The 23,220-nt window shown below is 43.6% G+C and overlaps 46 non-coding genes across 46 annotated transcripts; 26 read left to right on the top strand and 20 right to left on the bottom strand.

The window, feature by feature from the left end:
* Window positions 1-459: 459 nt before the first annotated feature.
* Window positions 460-532, bottom strand: trnaa-ugc (transfer RNA alanine (anticodon UGC)). Its single transcript has one exon. It is a non-coding gene; the product is annotated as a tRNA-Ala (tRNA).
* A 275-nt stretch (window positions 533-807) lies between these two features.
* Window positions 808-880, top strand: trnaf-gaa (transfer RNA phenylalanine (anticodon GAA)). The gene has a single exon. It is a non-coding gene; the product is annotated as a tRNA-Phe (tRNA).
* Window positions 881-1,696: 816 nt separating this feature from the next.
* Window positions 1,697-1,769, top strand: trnas-gga (transfer RNA serine (anticodon GGA)). Its single transcript has one exon. It is a non-coding gene; the product is annotated as a tRNA-Ser (tRNA).
* A 468-nt stretch (window positions 1,770-2,237) lies between these two features.
* On the bottom strand, window positions 2,238-2,310 carry trnaa-ugc (transfer RNA alanine (anticodon UGC)). The gene has a single exon. It is a non-coding gene; the product is annotated as a tRNA-Ala (tRNA).
* A 275-nt stretch (window positions 2,311-2,585) lies between these two features.
* On the top strand, window positions 2,586-2,658 carry trnaf-gaa (transfer RNA phenylalanine (anticodon GAA)). Its single transcript has one exon. It is a non-coding gene; the product is annotated as a tRNA-Phe (tRNA).
* Window positions 2,659-3,474: 816 nt separating this feature from the next.
* Window positions 3,475-3,547, top strand: trnaf-gaa (transfer RNA phenylalanine (anticodon GAA)). The gene has a single exon. It is a non-coding gene; the product is annotated as a tRNA-Phe (tRNA).
* An 816-nt stretch (window positions 3,548-4,363) lies between these two features.
* Window positions 4,364-4,436, top strand: trnaf-gaa (transfer RNA phenylalanine (anticodon GAA)). The gene has a single exon. It is a non-coding gene; the product is annotated as a tRNA-Phe (tRNA).
* Window positions 4,437-4,904: 468 nt separating this feature from the next.
* Window positions 4,905-4,977, bottom strand: trnaa-ugc (transfer RNA alanine (anticodon UGC)). The gene has a single exon. It is a non-coding gene; the product is annotated as a tRNA-Ala (tRNA).
* A 275-nt stretch (window positions 4,978-5,252) lies between these two features.
* trnaf-gaa (transfer RNA phenylalanine (anticodon GAA)) lies at window positions 5,253-5,325 on the top strand. Its single transcript has one exon. It is a non-coding gene; the product is annotated as a tRNA-Phe (tRNA).
* A 468-nt stretch (window positions 5,326-5,793) lies between these two features.
* On the bottom strand, window positions 5,794-5,866 carry trnaa-ugc (transfer RNA alanine (anticodon UGC)). Its single transcript has one exon. It is a non-coding gene; the product is annotated as a tRNA-Ala (tRNA).
* Window positions 5,867-6,141: 275 nt separating this feature from the next.
* Window positions 6,142-6,214, top strand: trnaf-gaa (transfer RNA phenylalanine (anticodon GAA)). Its single transcript has one exon. It is a non-coding gene; the product is annotated as a tRNA-Phe (tRNA).
* Window positions 6,215-6,683: 469 nt separating this feature from the next.
* Window positions 6,684-6,756, bottom strand: trnaa-ugc (transfer RNA alanine (anticodon UGC)). Its single transcript has one exon. It is a non-coding gene; the product is annotated as a tRNA-Ala (tRNA).
* Window positions 6,757-7,031: 275 nt separating this feature from the next.
* On the top strand, window positions 7,032-7,104 carry trnaf-gaa (transfer RNA phenylalanine (anticodon GAA)). Its single transcript has one exon. It is a non-coding gene; the product is annotated as a tRNA-Phe (tRNA).
* Window positions 7,105-7,920: 816 nt separating this feature from the next.
* trnaf-gaa (transfer RNA phenylalanine (anticodon GAA)) lies at window positions 7,921-7,993 on the top strand. Its single transcript has one exon. It is a non-coding gene; the product is annotated as a tRNA-Phe (tRNA).
* Window positions 7,994-8,810: 817 nt separating this feature from the next.
* trnaf-gaa (transfer RNA phenylalanine (anticodon GAA)) lies at window positions 8,811-8,883 on the top strand. Its single transcript has one exon. It is a non-coding gene; the product is annotated as a tRNA-Phe (tRNA).
* A 468-nt stretch (window positions 8,884-9,351) lies between these two features.
* trnaa-ugc (transfer RNA alanine (anticodon UGC)) lies at window positions 9,352-9,424 on the bottom strand. Its single transcript has one exon. It is a non-coding gene; the product is annotated as a tRNA-Ala (tRNA).
* A 275-nt stretch (window positions 9,425-9,699) lies between these two features.
* trnaf-gaa (transfer RNA phenylalanine (anticodon GAA)) lies at window positions 9,700-9,772 on the top strand. The gene has a single exon. It is a non-coding gene; the product is annotated as a tRNA-Phe (tRNA).
* Window positions 9,773-10,240: 468 nt separating this feature from the next.
* Window positions 10,241-10,313, bottom strand: trnaa-ugc (transfer RNA alanine (anticodon UGC)). Its single transcript has one exon. It is a non-coding gene; the product is annotated as a tRNA-Ala (tRNA).
* A 275-nt stretch (window positions 10,314-10,588) lies between these two features.
* Window positions 10,589-10,661, top strand: trnaf-gaa (transfer RNA phenylalanine (anticodon GAA)). The gene has a single exon. It is a non-coding gene; the product is annotated as a tRNA-Phe (tRNA).
* Window positions 10,662-11,130: 469 nt separating this feature from the next.
* trnaa-ugc (transfer RNA alanine (anticodon UGC)) lies at window positions 11,131-11,203 on the bottom strand. Its single transcript has one exon. It is a non-coding gene; the product is annotated as a tRNA-Ala (tRNA).
* A 275-nt stretch (window positions 11,204-11,478) lies between these two features.
* Window positions 11,479-11,551, top strand: trnaf-gaa (transfer RNA phenylalanine (anticodon GAA)). Its single transcript has one exon. It is a non-coding gene; the product is annotated as a tRNA-Phe (tRNA).
* Window positions 11,552-12,019: 468 nt separating this feature from the next.
* On the bottom strand, window positions 12,020-12,092 carry trnaa-ugc (transfer RNA alanine (anticodon UGC)). Its single transcript has one exon. It is a non-coding gene; the product is annotated as a tRNA-Ala (tRNA).
* A 275-nt stretch (window positions 12,093-12,367) lies between these two features.
* trnaf-gaa (transfer RNA phenylalanine (anticodon GAA)) lies at window positions 12,368-12,440 on the top strand. Its single transcript has one exon. It is a non-coding gene; the product is annotated as a tRNA-Phe (tRNA).
* A 469-nt stretch (window positions 12,441-12,909) lies between these two features.
* Window positions 12,910-12,982, bottom strand: trnaa-ugc (transfer RNA alanine (anticodon UGC)). Its single transcript has one exon. It is a non-coding gene; the product is annotated as a tRNA-Ala (tRNA).
* Window positions 12,983-13,257: 275 nt separating this feature from the next.
* Window positions 13,258-13,330, top strand: trnaf-gaa (transfer RNA phenylalanine (anticodon GAA)). Its single transcript has one exon. It is a non-coding gene; the product is annotated as a tRNA-Phe (tRNA).
* Window positions 13,331-13,799: 469 nt separating this feature from the next.
* trnaa-ugc (transfer RNA alanine (anticodon UGC)) lies at window positions 13,800-13,872 on the bottom strand. Its single transcript has one exon. It is a non-coding gene; the product is annotated as a tRNA-Ala (tRNA).
* A 275-nt stretch (window positions 13,873-14,147) lies between these two features.
* trnaf-gaa (transfer RNA phenylalanine (anticodon GAA)) lies at window positions 14,148-14,220 on the top strand. Its single transcript has one exon. It is a non-coding gene; the product is annotated as a tRNA-Phe (tRNA).
* A 468-nt stretch (window positions 14,221-14,688) lies between these two features.
* trnaa-ugc (transfer RNA alanine (anticodon UGC)) lies at window positions 14,689-14,761 on the bottom strand. The gene has a single exon. It is a non-coding gene; the product is annotated as a tRNA-Ala (tRNA).
* A 275-nt stretch (window positions 14,762-15,036) lies between these two features.
* On the top strand, window positions 15,037-15,109 carry trnaf-gaa (transfer RNA phenylalanine (anticodon GAA)). The gene has a single exon. It is a non-coding gene; the product is annotated as a tRNA-Phe (tRNA).
* An 816-nt stretch (window positions 15,110-15,925) lies between these two features.
* On the top strand, window positions 15,926-15,998 carry trnaf-gaa (transfer RNA phenylalanine (anticodon GAA)). The gene has a single exon. It is a non-coding gene; the product is annotated as a tRNA-Phe (tRNA).
* A 469-nt stretch (window positions 15,999-16,467) lies between these two features.
* Window positions 16,468-16,540, bottom strand: trnaa-ugc (transfer RNA alanine (anticodon UGC)). The gene has a single exon. It is a non-coding gene; the product is annotated as a tRNA-Ala (tRNA).
* A 275-nt stretch (window positions 16,541-16,815) lies between these two features.
* On the top strand, window positions 16,816-16,888 carry trnaf-gaa (transfer RNA phenylalanine (anticodon GAA)). The gene has a single exon. It is a non-coding gene; the product is annotated as a tRNA-Phe (tRNA).
* A 468-nt stretch (window positions 16,889-17,356) lies between these two features.
* Window positions 17,357-17,429, bottom strand: trnaa-ugc (transfer RNA alanine (anticodon UGC)). The gene has a single exon. It is a non-coding gene; the product is annotated as a tRNA-Ala (tRNA).
* Window positions 17,430-17,704: 275 nt separating this feature from the next.
* trnaf-gaa (transfer RNA phenylalanine (anticodon GAA)) lies at window positions 17,705-17,777 on the top strand. The gene has a single exon. It is a non-coding gene; the product is annotated as a tRNA-Phe (tRNA).
* A 468-nt stretch (window positions 17,778-18,245) lies between these two features.
* Window positions 18,246-18,318, bottom strand: trnaa-ugc (transfer RNA alanine (anticodon UGC)). Its single transcript has one exon. It is a non-coding gene; the product is annotated as a tRNA-Ala (tRNA).
* A 275-nt stretch (window positions 18,319-18,593) lies between these two features.
* On the top strand, window positions 18,594-18,666 carry trnaf-gaa (transfer RNA phenylalanine (anticodon GAA)). Its single transcript has one exon. It is a non-coding gene; the product is annotated as a tRNA-Phe (tRNA).
* A 469-nt stretch (window positions 18,667-19,135) lies between these two features.
* Window positions 19,136-19,208, bottom strand: trnaa-ugc (transfer RNA alanine (anticodon UGC)). Its single transcript has one exon. It is a non-coding gene; the product is annotated as a tRNA-Ala (tRNA).
* A 275-nt stretch (window positions 19,209-19,483) lies between these two features.
* Window positions 19,484-19,556, top strand: trnaf-gaa (transfer RNA phenylalanine (anticodon GAA)). The gene has a single exon. It is a non-coding gene; the product is annotated as a tRNA-Phe (tRNA).
* A 468-nt stretch (window positions 19,557-20,024) lies between these two features.
* trnaa-ugc (transfer RNA alanine (anticodon UGC)) lies at window positions 20,025-20,097 on the bottom strand. Its single transcript has one exon. It is a non-coding gene; the product is annotated as a tRNA-Ala (tRNA).
* Window positions 20,098-20,372: 275 nt separating this feature from the next.
* On the top strand, window positions 20,373-20,445 carry trnaf-gaa (transfer RNA phenylalanine (anticodon GAA)). The gene has a single exon. It is a non-coding gene; the product is annotated as a tRNA-Phe (tRNA).
* A 468-nt stretch (window positions 20,446-20,913) lies between these two features.
* trnaa-ugc (transfer RNA alanine (anticodon UGC)) lies at window positions 20,914-20,986 on the bottom strand. Its single transcript has one exon. It is a non-coding gene; the product is annotated as a tRNA-Ala (tRNA).
* Window positions 20,987-21,261: 275 nt separating this feature from the next.
* trnaf-gaa (transfer RNA phenylalanine (anticodon GAA)) lies at window positions 21,262-21,334 on the top strand. Its single transcript has one exon. It is a non-coding gene; the product is annotated as a tRNA-Phe (tRNA).
* A 468-nt stretch (window positions 21,335-21,802) lies between these two features.
* On the bottom strand, window positions 21,803-21,875 carry trnaa-ugc (transfer RNA alanine (anticodon UGC)). The gene has a single exon. It is a non-coding gene; the product is annotated as a tRNA-Ala (tRNA).
* Window positions 21,876-22,150: 275 nt separating this feature from the next.
* On the top strand, window positions 22,151-22,223 carry trnaf-gaa (transfer RNA phenylalanine (anticodon GAA)). Its single transcript has one exon. It is a non-coding gene; the product is annotated as a tRNA-Phe (tRNA).
* A 468-nt stretch (window positions 22,224-22,691) lies between these two features.
* trnaa-ugc (transfer RNA alanine (anticodon UGC)) lies at window positions 22,692-22,764 on the bottom strand. Its single transcript has one exon. It is a non-coding gene; the product is annotated as a tRNA-Ala (tRNA).
* Window positions 22,765-23,039: 275 nt separating this feature from the next.
* trnaf-gaa (transfer RNA phenylalanine (anticodon GAA)) lies at window positions 23,040-23,112 on the top strand. The gene has a single exon. It is a non-coding gene; the product is annotated as a tRNA-Phe (tRNA).
* Window positions 23,113-23,220: the final 108 nt, after the last annotated feature.

Here is a 23,220-nt window from a genome sequence, read left to right as displayed (position 1 = left end):
CCTAGCTAGGTGGAAAGCCTCAGCTTTTGAATGACCTGTGCATTCTGTTGAAAAATTATAAACAGACATAAACTGTTTGATGTTTTGTTGTGAGATTTCACAGTGGGATTGTCAGAACTCAAGACTCTAGATGTTCAATTCATCTGCTGATAAAGCATTTGGAGAAGGAAATGTGTAGGTGTCAACTTGCATGTACGCGTTGTCCAAAAGCATAGGTGTACCACTTCACGACATGCTTAAGTTTTGACTGAATTGGACTTTCCTCTGCTTCCTTCGGCTTATGGACAGTCTTTGTCCAAAAGTAAAAAGAGATGTGGCAAAGATGTCAACTGTTTGCTGGAGGAATCCAAAGTGACCATGTTCTAAGAGACCTTTGAAGGTCATGAAATGATTCCCTTAAGACTAGAGCTGGCTGCTTCATGCTTATCGTAAGCAAGCAAGGAGTCAGTAAGAGAGCTTTGGAGAATGTGGGCATCGATCCCACTACCTCTCGCATGCAAAGCGAGCGCTCTACCACTTGAGCTAATCCCCCTCTCAAGAGTTTATACTTTTGATTGGAGTTTTAAGGAAAGCTTACGGATCAGCTCAGCCCGACTAGGAAATAATACCGAATCCAGCATTGACCCACAAGGTTTTCTCATGTTGGCATCATGATAAACATTGCCAAATTAGGTCTTGCCGTACCTGTCCGTGAATTTCACTGTGCCGAAACCGTTACGCTGTGAAAGCATGTTGCAAGAACCTAAGGAAAGGTAACAGTCGTTGATAAAGTTTCGTTTGCATCTCGACGTGGTTTATCTGCAGCTTGCCGAAATAGCTCAGTTGGGAGAGCGTTAGACTGAAGATCTAAAGGTCCCTGGTTCGATCCCGGGTTTCGGCATGAACTCGACCTAGCTAGGCGGAAAGCCTCAGCTTTTGAATGACCTGTGCATTCTGTTGAAAAATTATAAACAGACATAAACTGTTTGATGTTTTGTTGTGAGATTTCACAGTGGGATTGTCAGAACTCGAGACTCTAGATGTTCAATTCATCTGCTGATAAAGCATTTGGAGAAGGAAATGTGTAGGTGTCAACTTGCATGTACGCGTTGTCCAAAAGCATAGGTGTACCACTTCACGACATGCTTAAGTTTTGACTGAATTGGACTTTCCTCTGCTTCCTTCGGCTTATGGACAGCCTTTGTCCAAAAGTAAAAAGAGATGTGGCAAAGATGTCAACTGTTTGCTGGAGGAATCCAAAGTGACCATGTTCTAAGAGACCTTTGAAGGTCATGAAATTATTCCCTTAAGACTAGAGCTGGCTGCTTCATGCTTATCGTAAGCAAGCAAGGAGTCAGTAAGAGAGCTTTGGAGAATGTGGGCATCGATCCCACTACCTCTCGCATGCAAAGCTAGCGCTCTACCACTTGAGCTAATCCCCCTCTCAAGAGTTTATCCTTTTGATTGGAGTTTTAAGGAAAGCTTACGGATCAGCTCAGCCCGACTAGGAAATAATACCGAATCCAGCATTGACCCACAAGGTTTTCTCATGTTGGCATCATGATAAACATTGCCAAATTAGGTCTTGCCATACCTGTCCGTGAATTTCACTGTGCCGAAACCGTTACGCTGTGAAAGCATGTTGCAAGAACCTAAGGAAAGGTAACAGTCGTTGATAAAGTTTCGTTTGCATCTCGACGTGGTTTATCTGCAGCTTGCCGAAATAGCTCAGTTGGGAGAGTGTTAGACTGGAGATCTAAAGGTCCCTGGTTCGATCCCGGGTTTCGGCATGAATTCGACCTAGCTAGGTGGAAAGCCTCAGCTTTTGAATGACCTGTGCATTCTGTTGAAAAATTATAAACAGACATAAACTGTTTGATGTTTTGTTGTGAGATTTCACAGTGGGATTGTCAGAACTCGAGACTCTAGATGTTCAATTCATCTGCTGATAAAGCATTTGGAGAAGGAAATGTGTAGGTGTCAACTTGCATGTACGCGTTGTCCAAAAGCATAGGTGTACCACTTCACGACATGCTTAAGTTTTGACTGAATTGGACTTTCCTCTGCTTCCTTCGGCTTATGGACAGCCTTTGTCCAAAAGTAAAAAGAGATGTGGCAAAGATGTCAACTGTTTGCTGGAGGAATCCAAAGTGACCATGTTCTAAGAGACCTTTGAAGGTCATGAAATTATTCCCTTAAGACTAAAGCTGGCTGCTTCATGCTTATCGTAAGCAAGCAAGGAGTAAGTAAGAGAGCTTTGGAGAATGTGGGCATCGATCCCACTACCTCTCGCATGCAAAGCGAGCGCTCTACCACTTGAGCTAATCCCCCTCTCAAGAGTTTATTCTTTTGATTGGAGTTTTAAGGAAAGCTTACGGATCAGCTCAGCCCGACTAGGAAATAATACCGAATCCAGCATTGACCCACAAGGTTTTCTCATGTTGGCATCATGATAAACATTGCCAAATTAGGTCTTGCTGTACCTGTCCGTGAATTTCACTGTGCCGAAACCGTTACGCTGTGAAAGCATGTTGCAAGAACCTAAGGAAAGGTAACAGTCGTTGATAAAGTTTCGTTTGCATCTCGACGTGGTTTATCCGCAGCTTGCAGGAATAGCTCAGTTGGGAGAGCGTTAGACTGAAGATCTAAAGGTCCCTGGTTCGATCCCGGGTTTCGGCATGAACTCGACCTAGCTAGGCGGAAAGGCTCAGCTTTTGAATGACCTGTGCATTCTGTTGAAAAATTATAAACAGACATAAACTGTTTGATGTTTTGTTGTGAGATTTCACAGTGGGATTGTCAGAACTCGAGACTCTAGATGTTCAATTCATCTGCTGATAAAGCATTTGGAGAAGGAAATGTGTAGGTGTCAACTTGCATGTACGCGTTGTCCAAAAGCATAGGTGTACCACTTCACGACATGCTTAAGTTTTGACTGAATTGGACTTTCCTCTGCTTCCTTCGGCTTATGGACAGCCTTTGTCCAAAAGTAAAAAGAGATGTGGCAAAGATGTCAACTGTTTGCTGGAGGAATCCAAAGTGACCATGTTCTAAGAGACCTTTGAAGGTCATGAAATTATTCCCTTAAGACTAAAGCTGGCTGCTTCATGCTTATCGTAAGCAAGCAAGGAGTAAGTAAGAGAGCTTTGGAGAATGTGGGCATCGATCCCACTACCTCTCGCATGCAAAGTGAGCGCTCTACCACTTGAGCTAATCCCCCTCTCAAGAGTTTATTCTTTTGATTGGAGTTTTAAGGAAAGCTTACGGATCAGCTCAGCCCGACTAGGAAATAATACCGAATCCAGCATTGACCCACAAGGTTTTCTCATGTTGGCATCATGATAAACATTGCCAAATTAGGTCTTGCTGTACCTGTCCGTGAATTTCACTGTGCCGAAACCGTTACGCTGTGAAAGCATGTTGCAAGAACCTAAGGAAAGGTAACAGTCGTTGATAAAGTTTCGTTTGCATCTCGACGTGGTTTATCTGCAGTTTGCAGGAATAGCTCAGTTGGGAGAGCGTTAGACTGAAGATCTAAAGGTCCCTGGTTCGATCCCGGGTTTCGGCATGAACTCGACCTAGCTAGGCGGAAAGGCTCAGCTTTTGAATGACCTGTGCATTCTGTTGAAAAATTATAAACAGACATAAACTGTTTGATGTTTTGTTGTGAGATTTCACAGTGGGATTGTCAGAACTCGAGACTCTAGATGTTCAATTCATCTGCTGATAAAGCATTTGGAGAAGGAAATGTGTAGGTGTCAACTTGCATGTACGCGTTGTCCAAAAGCATAGGTGTACCACTTCACGACATGCTTAAGTTTTGACTGAATTGGACTTTCCTCTGCTTCCTTCGGCTTATGGACAGCCTTTGTCCAAAAGTAAAAAGAGATGTGGCAAAGATGTCAACTGTTTGCTGGAGGAATCCAAAGTGACCATGTTCTAAGAGACCTTTGAAGGTCATGAAATTATTCCCTTAAGACTAAAGCTGGCTGCTTCATGCTTATCGTAAGCAAGCAAGGAGTCAGTAAGAGAGCTTTGGAGAATGTGAACATCGATCCCACTACCTCTCGCATGCAAAGCGAGCGCTCTACCACTTGAGCTAATCCCCCTCTCAAGAGTTTATTCTTTTGATTGGAGTTTTAAGGAAAGCTTACGGATCAGCTCAGCCCGACTAGGAAATAATACCGAATCCAGCATTGACCCACAAGGTTTTCTCATGTCGGCATCATGATAAACATTGCCAAATTAGGTCTTGCTGTACCTGTCCGTGAATTTCACTGTGCCGAAACCGTTACGCTGTGAAAGCATGTTGCAAGAACCTAAGGAAAGGTAAAAGTCGTTGATAAAGTTTCGTTTGCATCTCGACGTGGTTTATCTGCAGCTTGCCGAAATAGCTCAGTTGGGAGAGCGTTAGACTGAAGATCTAAAGGTCCCTGCTTCGATCCCGGGTTTCGGCATGAATTCGACCTAGCTAGGTGGAAAGCCTCAGCTTTTGAATGACCTGTGCATTCTGTTGAAAAATTATAAACAGACATAAACTGTTTGATGTTTTGTTGTGAGATTTCACAGTGGGATTGTCAGAACTCAAGACTCTAGATGTTCAATTCATCTGCTGATAAAGCATTTGGAGAAGGAAATGTGTAGGTGTCAACTTGCATGTACGCGTTGTCCAAAAGCATAGGTGTACCACTTCACGACATGCTTAAGTTTTGACTGAATTGGACTTTCCTCTGCTTCCTTCGGCTTATGGACAGCCTTTGTCCAAAAGTAAAAAGAGATGTGGCAAAGATGTCAACTGTTTGCTGGAGGAATCCAAAGTGACCATGTTCTAAGAGACCTTTGAAGGTCATGAAATGATTCCCTTAAGACTAGAGCTGGCTGCTTCATGCTTATCGTAAGCAAGCAAGGAGTCAGTAAGAGAGCTTTGGAGAATGTGGGCATCGATCCCACTACCTCTCGCATGCAAAGCGAGCGCTCTACCACTTGAGCTAATCCCCCTCTCAAGAGTTTATACTTTTGATTGGAGTTTTAAGGAAAGCTTACGGATCAGCTCAGCCCGACTAGGAAATAATACCGAATCCAGCATTGACCCACAAGGTTTTCTCATGTTGGCATCATGATAAACATTGCCAAATTAGGTCTTGCCGTACCTGTCCGTGAATTTCACTGTGCCGAAACCGTTACGCTGTGAAAGCATGTTGCAAGAACCTAAGGAAAGGTAACAGTCGTTGATAAAGTTTCGTTTGCATCTCGACGTGGTTTATCTGCAGCTTGCCGAAATAGCTCAGTTGGGAGAGCGTTAGACTGAAGATCTAAAGGTCCCTGGTTCGATCCCGGGTTTCGGCATGAACTCGACCTAGCTAGGCGGAAAGCCTCAGCTTTTGAATGACCTGTGCATTCTGTTGAAAAATTATAAACAGACATAAACTGTTTGATGTTTTGTTGTGAGATTTCACAGTGGGATTGTCAGAACTCGAGACTCTAGATGTTCAATTCATCTGCTGATAAAGCATTTGGAGAAGGAAATGTGTAGGTGTCAACTTGCATGTACGCGTTGTCCAAAAGCATAGGTGTACCACTTCACGACATGCTTAAGTTTTGACTGAATTGGACTTTCCTCTGCTTCCTTCGGCTTATGGACAGCCTTTGTCCAAAAGTAAAAAGAGATGTGGCAAAGATGTCAACTGTTTGCTGGAGGAATCCAAAGTGACCATGTTCTAAGAGACCTTTGAAGGTCATGAAATTATTCCCTTAAGACTAGAGCTGGCTGCTTCATGCTTATCGTAAGCAAGCAAGGAGTCAGTAAGAGAGCTTTGGAGAATGTGGGCATCGATCCCACTACCTCTCGCATGCAAAGCGAGCGCTCTACCACTTGAGCTAATCCCCCTCTCAAGAGTTTATTCTTTTGATTGGAGTTTTAAGGAAAGCTTACGGATCAGCTCAGCCCGACTAGGAAATAATACCGAATCCAGCATTGACCCACAAGGTTTTCTCATGTTGGCATCATGATAAACATTGCCAAATTAGGTCTTGCCGTACCTGTCCGTGAATTTCACTGTGCCGAAACCGTTACGCTGTGAAAGCATGTTGCAAGAACCTAAGGAAAGGTAACAGTCGTTGATAAAGTTTCGATTGCATCTCGACGTGGTTTATCTGCAGCTTGCCGAAATAGCTCAGTTGGGAGAGCGTTAGACTGAAGATCTAAAGGTCCCTGGTTCGATCCCGGGTTTCGGCATGAACTCGACCTAGCTAGGTGGAAAGCCTCAGCTTTTGAATGACCTGTGCATTCTGTTGAAAAAATTATAAACAGACATAAACTGTTTGATGTTTTGTTGTGAGATTTCACAGTGGGATTGTCAGAACTCGAGACTCTAGATGTTCAATTCATCTGCTGATAAAGCATTTGGAGAAGGAAATGTGTAGGTGTCAACTTGCATGTACGCGTTGTCCAAAAGCATAGGTGTACCACTTCACGACATGCTTAAGTTTTGACTGAATTGGACTTTCCTCTGCTTCCTTCGGCTTATGGACAGCCTTTGTCCAAAAGTAAAAAGAGATGTGGCAAAGATGTCAACTGTTTGCTGGAGGAATCCAAAGTGACCATGTTCTAAGAGACCTTTGAAGGTCATGAAATTATTCCCTTAAGACTAAAGCTGGCTGCTTCATGCTTATCGTAAGCAAGCAAGGAGTCAGTAAGAGAGCTTTGGAGAATGTGGGCATCGATCCCACTACCTCTCGCATGCAAAGCGAGCGCTCTACCACTTGAGCTAATCCCCCTCTCAAGAGTTTATTCTTTTGATTGGAGTTTTAAGGAAAGCTTACGGATCAGCTCAGCCCGACTAGGAAATAATACCGAATCCAGCATTGACCCACAAGGTTTTCTCATGTTGGCATCATGATAAACATTGCCAAATTAGGTCTTGCTGTACCTGTCCGTGAATTTCACTGTGCCGAAACCGTTACGCTGTGAAAGCATGTTGCAAGAACCTAAGGAAAGGTAACAGTCGTTGATAAAGTTTCGTTTGCATCTCGACGTGGTTTATCTGCAGTTTGCCGGAATAGCTCAGTTGGGAGAGCGTTAGACTGAAGATCTAAAGGTCCCTGGTTCGATCCCGGGTTTCAGCATGAACTCGACCTAGCTAGGCGGAAAGCCTCAGCTTTTGAATGACCTGTGCATTCAGTTGAAAAATTATAAACAGACATAAACTGTTTGATGTTTTGTTGTGAGATTTCACAGTGCGATTGTCAGAACTCGAGACTCTAGATGTTCAATTCATCTGCTGATAAAGCATTTGGAGAAGGAAATGTGTAGGTGTCAACTTGCATGTACGCGTTGTCCAAAAGCATAGGTGTACCACTTCACGACATGCTTAAGTTTTGACTGAATTGGACTTTCCTCTGCTTCCTTCGGCTTATGGACAGCCTTTGTCCAAAAGTAAAAAGAGATGTGGCAAAGATGTCAACTGTTTGCTGGAGGAATCCAAAGTGACCATGTTCTAAGAGACCTTTGAAGGTCATGAAATTATTCCCTTAAGACTAAAGCTGGCTGCTTCATGCTTATCGTAAGCAAGCAAGGAGTCAGTAAGAGAGCTTTGGAGAATGTGGGCATCGATCCCACTACCTCTCGCATGCAAAGCGAGCGCTCTACCACTTGAGCTAATACCCCTCTCAAGAGTTTATTCTTTTGATTGGAGTTTTAAGGAAAGCTTACGGATCAGCTCAGCCCGACTAGGAAATAATACCGAATCCAGCATTGACCCACAAGGTTTTCTCATGTTGGCATCATGATAAACATTGCCAAATTAGGTCTTGCCGTACCTGTCCGTGAATTTCACTGTGCCGAAACCGTTACGCTGTGAAAGCATGTTGCAAGAACCTAAGGAAAGGTAACAGTCGTTGATAAAGTTTCGATTGCATCTCGACGTGGTTTATCTGCAGCTTGCCGAAATAGCTCAGTTGGGAGAGCGTTAGACTGAAGATCTAAAGGTCCCTGGTTCGATCCCGGGTTTCGGCATGAACTCGACCTAGCTAGGTGGAAAGCCTCAGCTTTTGAATGACCTGTGCATTCTGTTGAAAAAATTATAAACAGACATAAACTGTTTGATGTTTTGTTGTGAGATTTCACAGTGGGATTGTCAGAACTCGAGACTCTAGATGTTCAATTCATCTGCTGATAAAGCATTTGGAGAAGGAAATGTGTAGGTGTCAACTTGCATGTACGCGTTGTCCAAAAGCATAGGTGTACCACTTCACGACATGCTTAAGTTTTGACTGAATTGGACTTTCCTCTGCTTCCTTCGGCTTATGGACAGCCTTTGTCCAAAAGTAAAAAGAGATGTGGCAAAGATGTCAACTGTTTGCTGGAGGAATCCAAAGTGACCATGTTCTAAGAGACCTTTGAAGGTCATGAAATTATTCCCTTAAGACTAAAGCTGGCTGCTTCATGCTTATCGTAAGCAAGCAAGGAGTCAGTAAGAGAGCTTTGGAGAATGTGGGCATCGATCCCACTACCTCTCACATGCAAAGCAAGCGCTCTACCACTTGAGCTAATCCCCCTCTCAAGAGTTTATTCTTTTGATTGGAGTTTTAAGGAAAGCTTACGGATCAGCTCAGCCCGACTAGGAAATAATACCGAATCCAGCATTGACCCACAAGGTTTTCTCATGTTGGCATCATGATAAACATTGCCAAATTAGGTCTTGCTGTACCTGTCCGTGAATTTCACTGTGCCGAAACCGTTACGCTGTGAAAGCATGTTGCAAGAACCTAAGGAAAGGTAACAGTCGTTGATAAAGTTTCGTTTGCATCTCGACGTGGTTTATCTGCAGCTTGCCGAAATAGCTCAGTTGGGAGAGCGTTAGACTGAAGATCTAAAGGTCCCTGGTTCGATCCCGGGTTTCGGCATGAATTCGACCTAGCTAGGTGGAAAGCCTCAGCTTTTGAATGACCTGTGCATTCTGTTGAAAAATTATAAACAGACATAAACTGTTTGATGTTTTGTTGTGAGATTTCACAGTGGGATTGTCAGAACTCAAGACTCTAGATGTTCAATTCATCTGCTGATAAAGCATTTGGAGAAGGAAATGTGTAGGTGTCAACTTGCATGTACGCGTTGTCCAAAAGCATAGGTGTACCACTTCACGACATGCTTAAGTTTTGACTGAATTGGACTTTCCTCTGCTTCCTTCGGCTTATGGACAGCCTTTGTCCAAAAGTAAAAAGAGATGTGGCAAAGATGTCAACTGTTTGCTGGAGGAATCCAAAGTGACCATGTTCTAAGAGACCTTTGAAGGTCATGAAATTATTCCCTTAAGACTAAAGCTGGCTGCTTCATGCTTATCGTAAGCAAGCAAGGAGTCAGTAAGAGAGCTTTGGAGAATGTGGGCATCGATCCCACTACCTCTCGCATGCAAAGCGAGCGCTCTACCACTTGAGCTAATCCCCCTCTCAAGAGTTTATTCTTTTGATTGGAGTTTTAAGGAAAGCTTACGGATCAGCTCAGCCCGACTAGGAAATAATACCGAATCCAGCATTGACCCACAAGGTTTTCTCATGTCGGCATCATGATAAACATTGCCAAATTAGGTCTTGCTGTACCTGTCCGTGAATTTCACTGTGCCGAAACCGTTACGCTGTGAAAGCATGTTGCAAGAACCTAAGGAAAGGTAACAGTCGTTGATAAAGTTTCGTTTGCATCTCGACGTGGTTTATCTGCAGTTTGCCGGAATAGCTCAGTTGGGAGAGCGTTAGACTGAAGATCTAAAGGTCCCTGGTTCGATCCCGGGTTTCGGCATGAACTCGACCTAGCTAGGCGGAAAGCCTCAGCTTTTGAATGACCTGTGCATTCAGTTGAAAAATTATAAACAGACATAAACTGTTTGATGTTTTGTTGTGAGATTTCACAGTGGGATTGTCAGAACTCGAGACTCTAGATGTTCAATTCATCTGCTGATAAAGCATTTGGAGAAGGAAATGTGTAGGTGTCAACTTGCATGTACGCGTTGTCCAAAAGCATAGGTGTACCACTTCACGACATGCTTAAGTTTTGACTGAACTGGACTTTCCTCTGCTTCCTTCGGCTTATGGACAGCCTTTGTCCAAAAGTAAAAAGAGATGTGGCAAAGATGTCAACTGTTTGCTGGAGGAATCCAAAGTGACCATGTTCTAAGAGACCTTTGAAGGTCATGAAATTATTCCCTTAAGACTAAAGCTGGCTGCTTCATGCTTATCGAAAGCAAGCAAGGAGTCAGTAAGAGAGCTTTGGAGAATGTGGGCATCGATCCCACTACCTCTCGCATGCAAAGCGAGCGCTCTACCACTTGAGCTAATCCCCCTCTCAAGAGTTTATTCTTTTGATTGGAGTTTTAAGGAAAGCTTACGGATCAGCTCAGCCCGACTAGGAAATAATACCGAATCCAGCATTGACCCACAAGGTTTTCTCATGTTGGCATCATGATAAACATTGCCAAATTAGGTCTTGCCGTACCTGTCCGTGAATTTCACTGTGCCGAAACCGTTACGCTGTGAAAGCATGTTGCAAGAACCTAAGGAAAGGTAACAGTCGTTGATAAAGTTTCGATTGCATCTCGACGTGGTTTATCTGCAGCTTGCCGAAATAGCTCAGTTGGGAGAGCGTTAGACTGAAGATCTAAAGGTCCCTGGTTCGATCCCGGGTTTCGGCATGAACTCGACCTAGCTAGGTGGAAAGCCTCAGCTTTTGAATGACCTGTGCATTCTGTTGAAAAAATTATAAACAGACATAAACTGTTTGATGTTTTGTTGTGAGATTTCACAGTGGGATTGTCAGAACTCGAGACTCTAGATGTTCAATTCATCTGCTGATAAAGCATTTGGAGAAGGAAATGTGTAGGTGTCAACTTGCATGTACGCGTTGTCCAAAAGCATAGGTGTACCACTTCACGACATGCTTAAGTTTTGACTGAATTGGACTTTCCTCTGCTTCCTTCGGCTTATGGACAGCCTTTGTCCAAAAGTAAAAAGAGATGTGGCAAAGATGTCAACTGTTTGCTGGAGGAATCCAAAGTGACCATGTTCTAAGAGACCTTTGAAGGTCATGAAATTATTCCCTTAAGACTAAAGCTGGCTGCTTCATGCTTATCGTAAGCAAGCAAGGAGTCAGTAAGAGAGCTTTGGAGAATGTGGGCATCGATCCCACTACCTCTCGCATGCAAAGCGAGCGCTCTACCACTTGAGCTAATCCCCCTCTCAAGAGTTTATTCTTTTGATTGGAGTTTTAAGGAAAGCTTACGGATCAGCTCAGCCCGACTAGGAAATAATACCGAATCCAGCATTGACCCACAAGGTTTTCTCATGTTGGCATCATGATAAACATTGCCAAATTAGGTCTTGCTGTACCTGTCCGTGAATTTCACTGTGCCGAAACCGTTACGCTGTGAAAGCATGTTGCAAGAACCTAAGGAAAGGTAACAGTCGTTGATAAAGTTTCGTTTGCATCTCGACGTGGTTTATCTGCAGTTTGCCGGAATAGCTCAGTTGGGAGAGCGTTAGACTGAAGATCTAAAGGTCCCTGGTTCGATCCCGGGATTCAGCATGAACTCGACCTAGCTAGGCGGAAAGCCTCAGCTTTTGAATGACCTGTGCATTCAGTTGAAAAATTATAAACAGACATAAACTGTTTGATGTTTTGTTGTGAGATTTCACAGTGCGATTGTCAGAACTCGAGACTCTAGATGTTCAATTCATCTGCTGATAAAGCATTTGGAGAAGGAAATGTGTAGGTGTCAACTTGCATGTACGCGTTGTCCAAAAGCATAGGTGTACCACTTCACGACATGCTTAAGTTTTGACTGAATTGGACTTTCCTCTGCTTCCTTCGGCTTATGGACAGCCTTTGTCCAAAAGTAAAAAGAGATGTGGCAAAGATGTCAACTGTTTGCTGGAGGAATCCAAAGTGACCATGTTCTAAGAGACCTTTGAAGGTCATGAAATTATTCCCTTAAGACTAAAGCTGGCTGCTTCATGCTTATCGTAAGCAAGCAAGGAGTCAGTAAGAGAGCTTTGGAGAATGTGGGCATCGATCCCACTACCTCTCGCATGCAAAGCGAGCGCTCTACCACTTGAGCTAATCCCCCTCTCAAGAGTTTATTCTTTTGATTGGAGTTTTAAGGAAAGCTTACGGATCAGCTCAGCCCGACTAGGAAATAATACCGAATCCAGCATTGACCCACAAGGTTTTCTCATGTTGGCATCATGATAAACATTGCCAAATTAGGTCTTGCCGTACCTGTCCGTGAATTTCACTGTGCCGAAACCGTTACGCTGTGAAAGCATGTTGCAAGAACCTAAGGAAAGGTAACAGTCGTTGATAAAGTTTCGATTGCATCTCGACGTGGTTTATCTGCAGCTTGCCGAAATAGCTCAGTTGGGAGAGCGTTAGACTGAAGATCTAAAGGTCCCTGGTTCGATCCCGGGTTTCGGCATGAACTCGACCTAGCTAGGTGGAAAGCCTCAGCTTTTGAATGACCTGTGCATTCTGTTGAAAAAATTATAAACAGACATAAACTGTTTGATGTTTTGTTGTGAGATTTCACAGTGGGATTGTCAGAACTCGAGACTCTAGATGTTCAATTCATCTGCTGATAAAGCATTTGGAGAAGGAAATGTGTAGGTGTCAACTTGCATGTACGCGTTGTCCAAAAGCATAGGTGTACCACTTCACGACATGCTTAAGTTTTGACTGAATTGGACTTTCCTCTGCTTCCTTCGGCTTATGGACAGCCTTTGTCCAAAAGTAAAAAGAGATGTGGCAAAGATGTCAACTGTTTGCTGGAGGAATCCAAAGTGACCATGTTCTAAGAGACCTTTGAAGGTCATGAAATTATTCCCTTAAGACTAAAGCTGGCTGCTTCATGCTTATCGTAAGCAAGCAAGGAGTCAGTAAGAGAGCTTTGGAGAATGTGGGCATCGATCCCACTACCTCTCGCATGCAAAGCGAGCGCTCTACCACTTGAGCTAATCCCCCTCTCAAGAGTTTATTCTTTTGATTGGAGTTTTAAGGAAAGCTTACGGATCAGCTCAGCCCGACTAGGAAATAATACCGAATCCAGCATTGACCCACAAGGTTTTCTCATGTTGGCATCATGATAAACATTGCCAAATTAGGTCTTGCCGTACCTGTCCGTGAATTTCACTGTGCCGAAACCGTTACGCTGTGAAAGCATGTTGCAAGAACCTAAGGAAAGGTAACAGTCGTTGATAAAGTTTCGATTGCATCTCGACGTGGTTTATCTGCAGCTTGCCGAAATAGCTCAGTTGGGAGAGCGTTAGACTGAAGATCTAAAGGTCCCTGGTTCGATCCCGGGTTTCGGCATGAACTCGACCTAGCTAGGTGGAAAGCCTCAGCTTTTGAATGACCTGTGCATTCTGTTGAAAAAATTATAAACAGACATAAACTGTTTGATGTTTTGTTGTGAGATTTCACAGTGGGATTGTCAGAACTCGAGACTCTAGATGTTCAATTCATCTGCTGATAAAGCATTTGGAGAAGGAAATGTGTAGGTGTCAACTTGCATGTACGCGTTGTCCAAAAGCATAGGTGTACCACTTCACGACATGCTTAAGTTTTGACTGAATTGGACTTTCCTCTGCTTCCTTCGGCTTATGGACAGCCTTTGTCCAAAAGTAAAAAGAGATGTGGCAAAGATGTCAACTGTTTGCTGGAGGAATCCAAAGTGACCATGTTCTAAGAGACCTTTGAAGGTCATGAAATTATTCCCTTAAGACTAAAGCTGGCTGCTTCATGCTTATCGTAAGCAAGCAAGGAGTCAGTAAGAGAGCTTTGGAGAATGTGGGCATCGATCCCACTACCTCTCGCATGCAAAGCGAGCGCTCTACCACTTGAGCTAATCCCCCTCTCAAGAGTTTATTCTTTTGATTGGAGTTTTAAGGAAAGCTTACGGATCAGCTCAGCCCGACTAGGAAATAATACCGAATCCAGCATTGACCCACAAGGTTTTCTCATGTTGGCATCATGATAAACATTGCCAAATTAGGTCTTGCTGTACCTGTCCGTGAATTTCACTGTGCCGAAACCGTTACGCTGTGAAAGCATGTTGCAAGAACCTAAGGAAAGGTAACAGTCGTTGATAAAGTTTCGTTTGCATCTCGACGTGGTTTATCTGCAGTTTGCCGGAATAGCTCAGTTGGGAGAGCGTTAGACTGAAGATCTAAAGGTCCCTGGTTCGATCCCGGGTTTCAGCATGAACTCGACCTAGCTAGGCGGAAAGCCTCAGCTTTTGAATGACCTGTGCATTCAGTTGAAAAATTATAAACAGACATAAACTGTTTGATGTTTTGTTGTGAGATTTCACAGTGGGATTGTCAGAACTCAAGACTCTAGATGTTCAATTCATCTGCTGATAAAGCATTTGGAGAAGGAAATGTGTAGGTGTCAACTTGCATGTACGCGTTGTCCAAAAGCATAGGTGTACCACTTCACGACATGCTTAAGTTTTGACTGAATTGGACTTTCCTCTGCTTCCTTCGGCTTATGGACAGCCTTTGTCCAAAAGTAAAAAGAGATGTGGCAAAGATGTCAACTGTTTGCTGGAGGAATCCAAAGTGACCATGTTCTAAGAGACCTTTGAAGGTCATGAAATTATTCCCTTAAGACTAAAGCTGGCTGCTTCATGCTTATCGTAAGCAAGCAAGGAGTCAGTAAGAGAGCTTTGGAGAATGTGGGCATCGATCCCACTACCTCTCGCATGCAAAGCGAGCGCTCTACCACTTGAGCTAATCCCCCTCTCGAGAGTTTATTCTTTTGATTGGAGTTTTAAGGAAAGCTTACGGATCAGCTCAGCCCGACTAGGAAATAATACCGAATCCAGCATTGACCCACAAGGTTTTCTCATGTCGGCATCATGATAAACATTGCCAAATTAGGTCTTGCTGTACCTGTCCGTGAATTTCACTGTGCCGAAACCGTTACGCTGTGAAAGCATGTTGCAAGAACCTAAGGAAAGGTAACAGTCGTTGATAAAGTTTCGTTTGCATCTCGACGTGGTTTATCTGCAGTTTGCCGGAATAGCTCAGTTGGGAGAGCGTTAGACTGAAGATCTAAAGGTCCCTGGTTCGATCCCGGGTTTCGGCATGAACTCGACCTAGCTAGGCGGAAAGCCTCAGCTTTTGAATGACCTGTGCATTCAGTTGAAAAATTATAAACAGACATAAACTGTTTGATGTTTTGTTGTGAGATTTCACAGTGGGATTGTCAGAACTTGAGACTCTAGATGTTCAATTTATCTGCTGATAAAGCATTTGGAGAAGGAAATGTGTAGGTGTCAACTTGCATGTACGCGTTGTCCAAAAGCATAGGTGTACCACTTCACGACATGCTTAAGTTTTGACTGAACTGGACTTTCCTCTGCTTCCTTCGGCTTATGGACAGCCTTTGTCCAAAAGTAAAAAGAGATGTGGCAAAGATGTCAACTGTTTGCTGGAGGAATCCAAAGTGACCATGTTCTAAGAGACCTTTGAAGGTCATGAAATTATTCCCTTAAGACTAAAGCTGGCTGCTTCATGCTTATCGTAAGCAAGCAAGGAGTCAGTAAGAGAGCTTTGGAGAATGTGGGCATCGATCCCACTACCTCTCGCATGCAAAGCGAGCGCTCTACCACTTGAGCTAATCTCCCTCTCAAGAGTTTATTCTTTTGATTGGAGTTTTAAGGAAAGCTTACGGATCAGCTCAGCCCGACTAGGAAATAATACCGAATCCAGCATTGACCCACAAGGTTTTCTCATGTTGGCATCATGATAAACATTGCCAAATTAGGTCTTGCCGTATCTGTCCGTGAATTTCACTGTGCCGAAACCGTTACGCTGTGAAAGCATGTTGCAAGAACCTAAGGAAAGGTAACAGTCGTTGATAAAGTTTCGATTGCATCTCGACGTGGTTTATCTGCAGCTTGCCGAAATAGCTCAGTTGGGAGAGCGTTAGACTGAAGATCTAAAGGTCCCTGGTTCGATCCCGGGTTTCGGCATGAACTCGACCTAGCTAGGTGGAAAGCCTCAGCTTTTGAATGACCTGTGCATTCTGTTGAAAAAATTATAAACAGACATAAACTGTTTGATGTTTTGTTGTGAGATTTCACAGTGGGATTGTCAGAACTCGAGACTCTAGATGTTCAATTCATCTGCTGATAAAGCATTTGGAGAAGGAAATGTGTAGGTGTCAACTTGCATGTACGCGTTGTCCAAAAGCATAGGTGTACCACTTCACGACATGCTTAAGTTTTGACTGAATTGGACTTTCCTCTGCTTCCTTCGGCTTATGGACAGCCTTTGTCCAAAAGTAAAAAGAGATGTGGCAAAGATGTCAACTGTTTGCTGGAGGAATCCAAAGTGACCATGTTCTAAGAGACCTTTGAAGGTCATGAAATTATTCCCTTAAGACTAAAGCTGGCTGCTTCATGCTTATCGTAAGCAAGCAAGGAGTCAGTAAGAGAGCTTTGGAGAATGTGGGCATCGATCCCACGACCTCTCGCATGCAAAGCAAGCGCTCTACCACTTGAGCTAATCCCCCTCTCAAGAGTTTATTCTTTTGATTGGAGTTTTAAGGAAAGCTTACGGATCAGCTCAGCCCGACTAGGAAATAATACCGAATCCAGCATTGACCCACAAGGTTTTCTCATGTTGGCATCATGATAAACATTGCCAAATTAGGTCTTGCTGTACCTGTCCGTGAATTTCACTGTGCCGAAACCGTTACGCTGTGAAAGCATGTTGCAAGAACCTAAGGAAAGGTAACAGTCGTTGATAAAGTTTCGTTTGCATCTCGACGTGGTTTATCTGCAGCTTGCCGAAATAGCTCAGTTGGGAGAGCGTTAGACTGAAGATCTAAAGGTCCCTGGTTCGATCCCGGGTTTCGGCATGAATTCGACCTAGCTAGGTGGAAAGCCTCAGCTTTTGAATGACCTGTGCATTCTGTTGAAAAATTATAAACAGACATAAACTGTTTGATGTTTTGTTGTGAGATTTCACAGTGGGATTGTCAGAACTCAAGACTCTAGATGTTCAATTCATCTGCTGATAAAGCATTTGGAGAAGGAAATGTGTAGGTGTCAACTTGCATGTACGCGTTGTCCAAAAGCATAGGTGTACCACTTCACGACATGCTTAAGTTTTGACTGAATTGGACTTTCCTCTGCTTCCTTCGGCTTATGGACAGCCTTTGTCCAAAAGTAAAAAGAGATGTGGCAAAGATGTCAACTGTTTGCTGGAGGAATCCAAAGTGACCATGTTCTAAGAGACCTTTGAAGGTCATGAAATTATTCCCTTAAGATTTAAGCTGGCTGCTTCATGCTTATCGTAAGCAAGCAAGGAGTCAGTAAGAGAGCTTTGGAGAATGTGGGCATCGATCCCACTACCTCTCGCATGCAAAGCGAGCGCTCTACCACTTGAGCTAATCCCCCTCTCAAGAGTTTATTCTTTTGATTGGAGTTTTAAGGAAAGCTTACGGATCAGCTCAGCCCGACTAGGAAATAATACCGAATCCAGCATTGACCCACAAGGTTTTCTCATGTTGGCATCATGATAAACATTGCCAAATTAGGTCTTGCTGTACCTGTCCGTGAATTTCACTGTGCCGAAACCGTTACGCTGTGAAAGCATGTTGCAAGAACCTAAGGAAAGGTAACAGTCGTTGATAAAGTTTCGTTTGCATCTCGACGTGGTTTATCTGCAGCTTGCCGAAATAGCTCAGTTGGGAGAGCGTTAGACTGAAGATCTAAAGGTCCCTGGTTCGATCCCGGGTTTCGGCATGAATTCGACCTAGCTAGGTGGAAAGCCTCAGCTTTTGAATGACCTGTGCATTCTGTTGAAAAATTATAAACAGACATAAACTGTTTGATGTTTTGTTGTGAGATTTCACAGTGGGATTGTCAGAACTCAAGACTCTAGATGTTCAATTCATCTGCTGATAAAGCATTTGGAGAAGGAAATGTGTAGGTGTCAACTTGCATGTACGCGTTGTCCAAAAGCATAGGTGTACCACTTCACGACATGCTTAAGTTTTGACTGAATTGGACTTTCCTCTGCTTCCTTCGGCTTATGGACAGCCTTTGTCCAAAAGTAAAAAGAGATGTGGCAAAGATGTCAACTGTTTGCTGGAGGAATCCAAAGTGACCATGTTCTAAGAGACCTTTGAAGGTCATGAAATTATTCCCTTAAGACTAAAGCTGGCTGCTTCATGCTTATCGTAAGCAAGCAAGGAGTCAGTAAGAGAGCTTTGGAGAATGTGGGCATCGATCCCACTACCTCTCGCATGCAAAGCGAGCGCTCTACCACTTGAGCTAATCCCCCTCTCGAGAGTTTATTCTTTTGATTGGAGTTTTAAGGAAAGCTTACGGATCAGCTCAGCCCGACTAGGAAATAATACCGAATCCAGCATTGACCCACAAGGTTTTCTCATGTCGGCATCATGATAAACATTGCCAAATTAGGTCTTGCTGTACCTGTCCGTGAATTTCACTGTGCCGAAACCGTTACGCTGTGAAAGCATGTTGCAAGAACCTAAGGAAAGGTAACAGTCGTTGATAAAGTTTCGTTTGCATCTCGACGTGGTTTATCTGCAGTTTGCCGGAATAGCTCAGTTGGGAGAGCGTTAGACTGAAGATCTAAAGGTCCCTGGTTCGATCCCGGGTTTCGGCATGAACTCGACCTAGCTAGGCGGAAAGCCTCAGCTTTTGAATGACCTGTGCATTCAGTTGAAAAATTATAAACAGACATAAACTGTTTGATGTTTTGTTGTGAGATTTCACAGTGGGATTGTCAGAACTCGAGACTCTAGATGTTCAATTCATCTGCTGATAAAGCATTTGGAGAAGGAAATGTGTAGGTGTCAACTTGCATGTACGCGTTGTCCAAAAGCATAGGTGTACCACTTCACGACATGCTTAAGTTTTGACTGAACTGGACTTTCCTCTGCTTCCTTCGGCTTATGGACAGCCTTTGTCCAAAAGTAAAAAGAGATGTGGCAAAGATGTCAACTGTTTGCTGGAGGAATCCAAAGTGACCATGTTCTAAGAAGACCTTTGAAGGTCATGAAATTATTCCCTTAAGACTAAAGCTGGCTGCTTCATGCTTATCGTAAGCAAGCAAGGAGTCAGTAAGAGAGCTTTGGAGAATGTGGGCATCGATCCCACTACCTCTCGCATGCAAAGCGAGCGCTCTACCACTTGAGCTAATCCCCCTCTCGAGAGTTTATTCTTTTGATTGGAGTTTTAAGGAAAGCTTACGGATCAGCTCAGCCCGACTAGAAAATAATACCGAATCCAGCATTGACCCACAAGGTTTTCTCATGTCAGCATCATGATAAACATTGCCAAATTAGGTCTTGCTGTACCTGTCCGTGAATTTCACTGTGCCGAAACCGTTACGCTGTGAAAGCATGTTGCAAGAACCTAAGGAAAGGTAACAGTCGTTGATAAAGTTTCGTTTGCATCTCGACGTGGTTTATCTGCAGTTTGCCGGAATAGCTCAGTTGGGAGAGCGTTAGACTGAAGATCTAAAGGTCCCTGGTTCGATCCCGGGTTTCGGCATGAACTCGACCTAGCTAGGCGGAAAGCCTCAGCTTTTGAATGACCTGTGCATTCAGTTGAAAAATTATAAACAGACATAAACTGTTTGATGTTTTGTTGTGAGATTTCACAGTGGGATTGTCAGAACTCGAGACTCTAGATGTTCAATTCATCTGCTGATAAAGCATTTGGAGAAGGAAATGTGTAGGTGTCAACTTGCATGTACGCGTTGTCCAAAAGCATAGGTGTACCACTTCACGACATGCTTAAGTTTTGACTGAACTGGACTTTCCTCTGCTTCCTTCGGCTTATGGACAGCCTTTGTCCAAAAGTAAAAAGAGATGTGGCAAAGATGTCAACTGTTTGCTGGAGGAATCCAAAGTGACCATGTTCTAAGAGACCTTTGAAGGTCATGAAATTATTCCCTTAAGACTAAAGCTGGCTGCTTCATGCTTATCGTAAGCAAGCAAGGAGTCAGTAAGAGAGCTTTGGAGAATGTGGGCATCGATCCCACTACCTCTCGCATGCAAAGCGAGCGCTCTACCACTTGAGCTAATCCCCCTCTCGAGAGTTTATTCTTTTGATTGGAGTTTTAAGGAAAGCTTACGGATCAGCTCAGCCCGACTAGAAAATAATACCGAATCCAGCATTGACCCACAAGGTTTTCTCATGTCAGCATCATGATAAACATTGCCAAATTAGGTCTTGCTGTACCTGTCCGTGAATTTCACTGTGCCGAAACCGTTACGCTGTGAAAGCATGTTGCAAGAACCTAAGGAAAGGTAACAGTCGTTGATAAAGTTTCGTTTGCATCTCGACGTGGTTTATCTGCAGTTTGCCGGAATAGCTCAGTTGGGAGAGCGTTAGACTGAAGATCTAAAGGTCCCTGGTTCGATCCCGGGTTTCGGCATGAACTCGACCTAGCTAGGTGGAAAGCCTCAGCTTTTGAATGACCTGTGCATTCTGTTGAAAAATTATAAACAGACATAAACTGTTTGATGTTTTGTTGTGAGATTTCACAGTGGGATTGTCAGAACTCAAGACTCTAGATGTTCAATTCATCTGCTGATAAAGCATTTGGAGAAGGAAATGTGTAGGTGTCAACTTGCATGTACGCGTTGTCCAAAAGCATAGGTGTACCACTTCACGACATGCTTAAGTTTTGACTGAATTGGACTTTCCTCTGCTTCCTTCGGCTTATGGACAGCCTTTGTCCAAAAGTAAAAAGAGATGTGGCAAAGATGTCAACTGTTTGCTGGAGGAATCCAAAGTGACCATGTTCTAAGAGACCTTTGAAGGTCATGAAATTATTCCCTTAAGACTAAAGCTGGCTGCTTCATGCTTATCGTAAGCAAGCAAGGAGTCAGTAAGAGAGCTTTGGAGAATGTGGGCATCGATCCCACTACCTCTCGCATGCAAAGCGAGCGCTCTACCACTTGAGCTAATCCCCCTCTCAAGAGTTTATTCTTTTGATTGGAGTTTTAAGGAAAGCTTACGGATCAGCTCAGCCCGACTAGGAAATAATACCGAATCCAGCATTGACCCACAAGGTTTTCTCATGTTGGCATCATGATAAACATTGCCAAATTAGGTCTTGCTGTACCTGTCCGTGAATTTCACTGTGCCGAAACCGTTACGCTGTGAAAGCATGTTGCAAGAACCTAAGGAAAGGTAACAGTCGTTGATAAAGTTTCGTTTGCATCTCGACGTGGTTTATCTGCAGTTTGCCGGAATAGCTCAGTTGGGAGAGCGTTAGACTGAAGATCTAAAGGTCCCTGGTTCGATCCCGGGTTTCGGCATGAACTCGACCTAGCTAGGCGGAAAGCCTCAGCTTTTGAATGACCTGTGCATTCAGTTGAAAAATTATAAACAGACATAAACTGTTTGATGTTTTGTTGTGAGATTTCACAGTGGGATTGTCAGAACTCGAGACTCTAGATGTTCAATTCATCTGCTGATAAAGCATTTGGAGAAGGAAATGTGTAGGTGTCAACTTGCATGTACGCGTTGTCCAAAAGCATAGGTGTACCACTTCACGACATGCTTAAGTTTTGACTGAACTGGACTTTCCTCTGCTTCCTTCGGCTTATGGACAGCCTTTGTCCAAAAGTAAAAAGAGATGTGGCAAAGATGTCAACTGTTTGCTGGAGGAATCCAAAGTGACCATGTTCTAAGAGACCTTTGAAGGTCATGAAATTATTCCCTTAAGACTAAAGCTGGCTGCTTCATGCTTATCGTAAGCAAGCAAGGAGTCAGTAAGAGAGCTTTGGAGAATGTGGGCATCGATCCCACTACCTCTCGCATGCAAAGCGAGCGCTCTACCACTTGAGCTAATCCCCCTCTCGAGAGTTTATTCTTTTGATTGGAGTTTTAAGGAAAGCTTACGGATCAGCTCAGCCCGACTAGAAAATAATACCGAATCCAGCATTGACCCACAAGGTTTTCTCATGTCAGCATCATGATAAACATTGCCAAATTAGGTCTTGCTGTACCTGTCCGTGAATTTCACTGTGCCGAAACCGTTACGCTGTGAAAGCATGTTGCAAGAACCTAAGGAAAGGTAACAGTCGTTGATAAAGTTTCGTTTGCATCTCGACGTGGTTTATCTGCAGTTTGCCGGAATAGCTCAGTTGGGAGAGCGTTAGACTGAAGATCTAAAGGTCCCTGGTTCGATCCCGGGTTTCGGCATGAACTCGACCTAGCTAGGCGGAAAGCCTCAGCTTTTGAATGACCTGTGCATTCAGTTGAAAAATTATAAACAGACATAAACTGTTTGATGTTTTGTTGTGAGATTTCACAGTGGGATTGTCAGAACTCGAGACTCTAGATGTTCAATTCATCTGCTGATAAAGCATTTGGAGAAGGAAATGTGTAGGTGTCAACTTGCATGTACGCGTTGTCCAAAAGCATAGGTGTACCACTTCACGACATGCTTAAGTTTTGACTGAACTGGACTTTCCTCTGCTTCCTTCGGCTTATGGACAGCCTTTGTCCAAAAGTAAAAAGAGATGTGGCAAAGATGTCAACTGTTTGCTGGAGGAATCCAAAGTGACCATGTTCTAAGAGACCTTTGAAGGTCATGAAATTATTCCCTTAAGACTAAAGCTGGCTGCTTCATGCTTATCGTAAGCAAGCAAGGAGTCAGTAAGAGAGCTTTGGAGAATGTGGGCATCGATCCCACTACCTCTCGCATGCAAAGCGAGCGCTCTACCACTTGAGCTAATCCCCCTCTCGAGAGTTTATTCTTTTGATTGGAGTTTTAAGGAAAGCTTACGGATCAGCTCAGCCCGACTAGAAAATAATACCGAATCCAGCATTGACCCACAAGGTTTTCTCATGTCAGCATCATGATAAACATTGCCAAATTAGGTCTTGCTGTACCTGTCCGTGAATTTCACTGTGCCGAAACCGTTACGCTGTGAAAGCATGTTGCAAGAACCTAAGGAAAGGTAACAGTCGTTGATAAAGTTTCGTTTGCATCTCGACGTGGTTTATCTGCAGTTTGCCGGAATAGCTCAGTTGGGAGAGCGTTAGACTGAAGATCTAAAGGTCCCTGGTTCGATCCCGGGTTTCGGCATGAACTCGACCTAGCTAGGTGGAAAGCCTCAGCTTTTGAATGACCTGTGCATTCTGTTGAAAAATTATAAACAGACATAAACTGTTTGATGTTTTGTTGTGAGATTTC

The sequence above is a fragment of the Brachyhypopomus gauderio genome, unplaced genomic scaffold (assembly GCF_052324685.1).
Source record: "Brachyhypopomus gauderio isolate BG-103 unplaced genomic scaffold, BGAUD_0.2 sc90, whole genome shotgun sequence".
Taxonomy (NCBI): Eukaryota; Metazoa; Chordata; class Actinopteri; order Gymnotiformes; family Hypopomidae; genus Brachyhypopomus; species Brachyhypopomus gauderio.
The sequence above is the reverse complement of the archived record's forward strand: the minus strand, read 5'-3'. Positions and strand labels throughout refer to the sequence as shown.